Raw genomic sequence first — 6,832 nt, forward strand, 5'->3', positions numbered from 1 at the left:
CCTAAATTTTAGCCCCTAAGTTTTGGAAGGATACTTTGCAATGCTAATGTAATAATAACACAAGACAGAGTGATATTTTTGAAGCACTGTGCAAATTCAGAGCAGCTAAAAATCACTTCTAACTGGGAAGATTCAAGGAAAGTTTAAAGGGTAACATGACCTTTGTAGTAAATTTGAAGTGCTGAGACAGGGTTCTGGGGCTCTAGGGCTCTGAATGTGAATGTCCATGTGAAGGAATCACATGTGCTAAAGCTTGAAGGTGAGAAAACACAAGGGATGCTCAGGGAAGAGTGACCAGGTCAGTTTGATTATAGTGCAGGGTATGTGTGAGAGGGAGGAAAATGGGATGGTAAGTCAGAAGCTGACCATGGTGTGATTTGTCAGTTTAAGAAACTTTAACCAGAGTCTCCAAGCAAAGGAGAGCCAAAGGAAGTGTTTAGAAAGAAATGATAATCAGAACTGTAGTTTAAAAAGATTATCCTGACAGCAGTTAATGACTTGAGGGGAGGAAGAAACCTCTTAGATCGAGGAGGGAGGAGGAAGGAAAGAGAGTCTGAACTGGAGAATAGCTGTGAAAGGATGGATTCAAGACCTTTGGGGAAGGAATTTTACAGAGGAGCAACTGATTTCAAGTTCAATGTACACACTTCTTACTCTCGAGTAAGATTCAGTAGATTTTCATTTAGATCAAAGTTTTCCTGCTCAAGATAAGAAATACAACCATGTGGTTGGTTTTTAATGAAACCTTGATAGTACTTAATAAATTCAAATAATGAGCTACTAACTGGAAAGTAAAAAAAAAAAATCAGATGAAATTTCAGAAGAAAATGTGACATCTTTAAAACCCCAGAGACAAGGTGGAAACAGGCTTCCTCTCTGAGGAGTATATTTAGCCCCTCTAAACTACTCAGTGACCTCTATAGAATTCCTAAGGGGAGAGGTTTGATCTATTTTAAACCAACGTCTTCCTAGCCTGTGAGTACCATGTCAGAGCTCATCGGGTACTCAAGTATTTTTGCAGCCATGGGAATAATACAACCCCAGTCACAACTAAGCCAGTACAGACAGGGGGAGAAAAGATCCCTAGACTTTCTAGAAGAAGCATTAAAGGGAAGGGCGCCAGTTCCATTGAGACCTATTTCACTCACTGTACTCAGCTCTGCTTCTCCAAGATATCGAACATTCTCCAACTACAGATAAGTCAATCACGATAATTACAATAAGAAATGTTTTGATCCATCTTTCCTATTGACTCTTACTTGTTGATGCAAAAGTAAAACTTACTCACTCAGCACCAGAGTCAGGCAGTGTGCCAGGCCCTGAAAGTACAACAAAAAATAAAGCCTTGGTCCTTTATGTCTTCAAGAATAGTATAATTTAGAGATGAGAGATAGAGAGACTGAACTGGTAGTTGGTTGAGTGAAGGAAAAGGAGGAGATGAACTAAGCAGATTTGAGGAAATACATCTGTAAATAAATGAGGAAAATAAAATTTTACAGGAGGTAGAGAAAAATACAGTGTTCAGAGTGAAATATAAGTGAGAAAAATTGATTCTATGTGTGAAGGACCAACTTAATAGAAAGAATGCAAGAATGTTGTATTTTAGGAAGTCAGAAAACAATTTTGTCTTCTTTAAAAGAATGAGTTAGGACTGGATGATCTCTGAGATCACATCTAGCTTCGAAATTCTGGTATTCTGTTATAACATATATTTTCATGAAGCGTTTGGGTTTAACCTAAAGGAGGTCTCCGAGAAGAGAGGGAAAGAGTAGAATTGTTCTCCTACAATGCACTTTTCTGGAAGAAAACACGTATTAGGGCCAGCCCCTGTGGCCTGGTGGTTAAGTTCAGCATACTCTGCTTTGTTGACGGGAATTCAGTTCCCCGGGTGTGGACCTACACCAGTCGTCTGTCAGTGGCCATGCTGTGGCAGCAGCAGCTCACATACAAAAAGAGGAAGATTGGCATCGGATGTTAGCTCAGGGGGCATATCCCTCAGTAAAAAAAAGAAAGAAAGAAAGAACACATAGTGTACCAAATCATTTTATGACCACAAATCTCAACATGCTTGGCAAGACTACCATATTGTCTTAGTGTGTCTCCTTTCTTGTTTAAAGAAAAAGTCTATTTCACATCTTCTTTCCTATTCAAAATTGTTGCTGTCTCTCTCCCCTCCCTTTTCATCCCCCTCAACACCACTCCCCACCTACCCACCCAATACATCATTATCTACACAGCAGTATAATTTTTAAATATATAAACAGATAAGTTGGATATTATTTTCAGAAAATTCAGACATCACTAAAGCTAAGCCAACCAAATAATCTGGACACTAAATGTATTAATATCTTAGAATGTATTTATGAGGAAAAATGAAGAGCTTTTATGAGGAGATACAATTACTATTTGCCAAAATGATGTAGTTAACATTAGCCAAAGGAACACAAAAATGTTGATTTCAATAACCAAGTGGATATTTCTGGCAACTACAGTGTTTCAGCAGTAAGTACTATAACTTATTTTAATGGACATACCACAAATGTGTACTTGTGTGACCATATTGAAGGATCCGCAATTGTTGCCTTTTCTATCAGGACCTCATTAACATTTTTATTTTTCAGATTCTTTTTACCTTTCTCCTAAAACTTCTTCTTTTCTTGTCCATTCAGAATATCTACTGTCATATGAATATTACAGTGTATAATTACTAGCCCATATGACTGTTTTTCCAAAATTGTTGCTATTCTCAGAATTTCAAATTTCTTTGAAAATCATTGTCTCCCGGGACACATCAGTGTTCGTGTCTCTGGTTTACCTTATAGAATGTTGAGACAGAGGAGACGATGGCAGCAAGACACCTGAAATGGCTGTGAGTGAGTCTGTGATAAAATTAACATTCTGGTCTCAACCAAAACTTTAAAATGTGGCTCTGTATGCATGCTTATCAATAACCAAATACATTAATAATGATAACTTACACCTGTTTATGATACATGTATAATGTACCATGCGCTTAATTTTCCCCCCTTCCACTTACTTTTTAGTTTATGAGTCAATTATTGGATCTTGAGAGTTTTTATAAAGGGCTGATAATAAAAATTGATTGCAAAGGACTCTGAGAGCCTTTCATGATAACCACTCCAGAGAGCAAAACAGTCTTCTACTCTGTGTTCTTTCATAGTTTCCCAGTAGATCACGTATTCCAGAAAGAGTACGTGTAGCATAAATTCCTGAATACTTTAAAAATGTAGTTTAAGAATATTGTCCCTTCAATCAAAAATCTAGTATTTGCCTTGAAGCATTACTGCAACCGCAGTTTTCAAGAACAATGTGACTATTGGCATTTTGATTAACCTAAATCGTTCCAAGTTTCCAAATAATTATTAATATGGGGGGAATCTAATTTTTAATTTAAAACAGACTAAAATATGCTAAATAATTTTATAATAAAATTAAAACTTCTACTTATTTCTGGAAGTTTGGGCAGCATAGTTATTCAAGAGTAAAGAATTACATTATTTTTATGAAATACTTGCATGCTTTCTATTATAGGCCTATATAATTTATTGACCATTGTAATATACATGGTTTCATAACTAATTTATTCCTCCACATGTTAATCAATCATAATTAATGGCTTTTTTTAGGCTAATGTAATTTTTATGTCAGTCTTGGGATACTAACAAAAAAAGTCATTAAACTCTTGTTAGGTCAAGAAAAAACTATTTAAGACAATTTTCCTGAGAAGACAACATTTAATAAACATAGTGCTGATTTAGGTTTTAGAAAATCAAGGTCAAATTATGTTTATTTAATTGGGAACCATAATCAAATCCTATTACTCCTTTGTATCTTACTTTCTCCACTGAGAGACAGTAATAATGAATTACAGCTTCCTTCAAGTCCTAGTTAAACAGTGAAGTTAATTGAGAGAAATGAGCTACATAAAACAGAGACCATATATTTCTGCTTTGCATTTTAAGTCATGGGCTCTTCAAACCATGAGGTCTGCACCCAAAACATCAGATGATAGCTGGCTTCCAATCGCTGTTCAGGTTCTTGGTCTAGAACCAATTGCCTTGGTCTATCCATCCTGTTCCAACCAGTTTCTGATCTTTCTATTACTGTCGAAGTTTGTCATTCTTCCATTTACAATCTAACGTTATCTTTCTGTCCCATATTTTCCCCTACTTTCCTACTTATGACTCGGCCATTGTTTCTGGCCTGGAGATAGATTTTTCTTCTGACTGTTGCTTCATCTTTCCTTGAATAATGCATTTAGCCCAACCTCCTGTGGGTGGCGCTCCTGCCCGAGTCTCCCCAGCCTGAAAGCAGGATCCAATGGCTGTTCCTCTTCAGTCTACCAGTGGTGCCCTGCAGGAAGAGCTTTACCACAGGTGAAGGCCATAATACAGTGTGTTTGAAGGGCATCAGCCCGCCAGCCAAAAACTCCCCTGGCAGCCTACCTGAAATTCCAGCCAAGGATCATTAGTGTTGCTCCTTGAAATAACTTTGTTGTTTTGAATCTAAATCCTTCTAACCCCTACTCCTACCTTTTCCTATTGAAATAATTGTTTTCCTACGTGGTTATTGAGAACTCAATGTTTCTTAAGATTTCAACAATTGTGTTATAGCAGAACAGATGGTGCTTGGTAAGCAAGATTTTTATGTATCTTGTAATCCGTTTATCTCCCTTTTATTCTACTCTAGCATTTAGAGAGGAAAAAAAAGTATTTTTAAAAAAGTTTGTCTCCTCACTAAGGACAAGAGATTGTAGGCACACAAGAGGAGAGTGGCCCAGGGGTGGTAGTAACAGAAATGTTGGAAACTGTAACAAGAATGAGAAAAACCCAAGAGGACACATAGGGAAGAGTATCAAGACTGATCCTCACCAGATGATTCTACTTCCTAAAACCTAGGATGTTCTTGAGTTTTTGTTCCGCTGTGAAGGTTGTTTTCCCTGTAAATGCCTTCTTAGCAGGGGGAGATTTTAACAAGATTAAGCCTTTTGTTGCCTGGGAAATAGAACACATTAATTAGTAAGTGGATCATCAGAGATAATTAATTAGGCTACTTACAGCTGGATAGCACTTTCTGGAACAAATGGAGACCTAGCCATGTTGATTTGGAGGTAGAGAAGAAAGAGGTGAATAAAGAGAGACAGCCCCATCCAGGTGAGGTAACCTGTCATGGTCGAGGATTAAGAGCAGCCAGGGATAAAGATAGCAACATGGTCCAGTTGGGGTGTTGGGAGGAAATCACCAACATGACTGAGAGATGCATAAAGGAGAGATGCAAAGGGAGATTTCAACCATCTTTACCATTTTTCCAGGGTTTACAGCTAAATTTACAGCTGAGAATGTGTGCTCCCTGTAGAAGAAAGGGAGCAACCATGGAAACAGACGCATAGGAGGATGTCTTATAAAGAATAGTTAATATCTGCCCCCAGGCCCAGCCCAAATATTTGTATGATCCCTTCTCTCATCCCTGATGCACATGCATGTGGACACCCCAGCCCAAAGGTTTAATCTAGTTCCCAAGCCTAGCCTGACCACCCCTCAGGCAGGGTCCATACACCTGCAGTGTGGAGGCCCTGTTAACAGGGAATTCTGGAATCCCAGGTACCCAAAGCCTAGTCTAAAAGGAAAGGATCCAGGTTCAGGTGGACGTGTTCTTTTGGCTAATTAACCTCTCAAAACAGGAGGGACAGGGCGAGAAAAAGAGGGTACACTTAAAAAGAGGGGGCCAGGGTTTCAGCCTCCTTCTCCCCACCCCCACCACGAAAGAATCAGATTGACCGTGAGCAGGACTGAAGCACCAAAAGGCAGTATATAAAATGGTCTGTGTCTCATGATGTAACTGTGACTAAGAACATTGCCAACCACTACTGAGCTACAACTACATTGTTCCTCATGCACATTTGGTCATTATTTTCTTGAAAAGGGGAAGAAAAATAAAGGAGCAGATGGACTAGACTCCAACAGTCTTTCAAGAATAACAAAATATCTTGTCATCTCCTCTCCATTCAGATTGGAAGGAATTTCCAGCCATTTTAGAATTGCGACATCATACCGTAAGTTGCCCAATGTCCTACTTCCACTGGTGACTTTGCTCTAGTGCTGTATGCATACACACCATTTTCATTTAAAGTGACTTTTGATTTAGTTTGAGGCATCTATGAGACTTTATTAACACCACTTACAAAGATAGAAAACATCTCAGGGAATGAGAAAGCATTGTATTAAGTGTGCAAATATGGGTAAAAATTCTGTTTCTTTGGAAGAAAAGTCAAACATGTTAACCTCTGCTCTCTGGATCATAGGAGAATAATCAAGTTGACAACTTAAAGATCATGTCTCATTTTACTGATGAGGAAACTGAAATCCAACAAGTTTAGACATCTAGACTGTACTTTGCACATAGTATGTGCCTATAAATATTTGTTGAATGATGGAAATATAACCAAAGCCAGAGATGGTGACAGAGCCAGTATTAGAAGCCAGAAGGAGTCCTGATTCCTGGTCCATTGTTTTTGTAGTACTCACCCTCACATTTTCCCTAGCTGTAATCAGCAATGCAATAAGACGTAATGGTGGTCATGTTGGTCCAAAATCCAATATGTGAAGGGAGAGGAAAAAACAAAAAGAATGCATTCCCAATCACAGAAATACATCTTTGTGTGCTTCTAGTTAAGGGAGCCATAGTGCCAGTTCTTTTAAGGGGTAAAACAAAATGTGTTTGCCTGATGCTCTGTGGGCGCAAGACCCTGGCAAAAAGAAGCCCTTCTAACCTGCTCCAGTTGGGTTAGAAGAAGTGTTTTAGCTTCTTTAGC

This window comes from Equus przewalskii, chromosome 3, assembly GCF_037783145.1.
Source record: "Equus przewalskii isolate Varuska chromosome 3, EquPr2, whole genome shotgun sequence".
In the NCBI taxonomy this organism is placed as follows: Eukaryota; Metazoa; Chordata; class Mammalia; order Perissodactyla; family Equidae; genus Equus; species Equus przewalskii.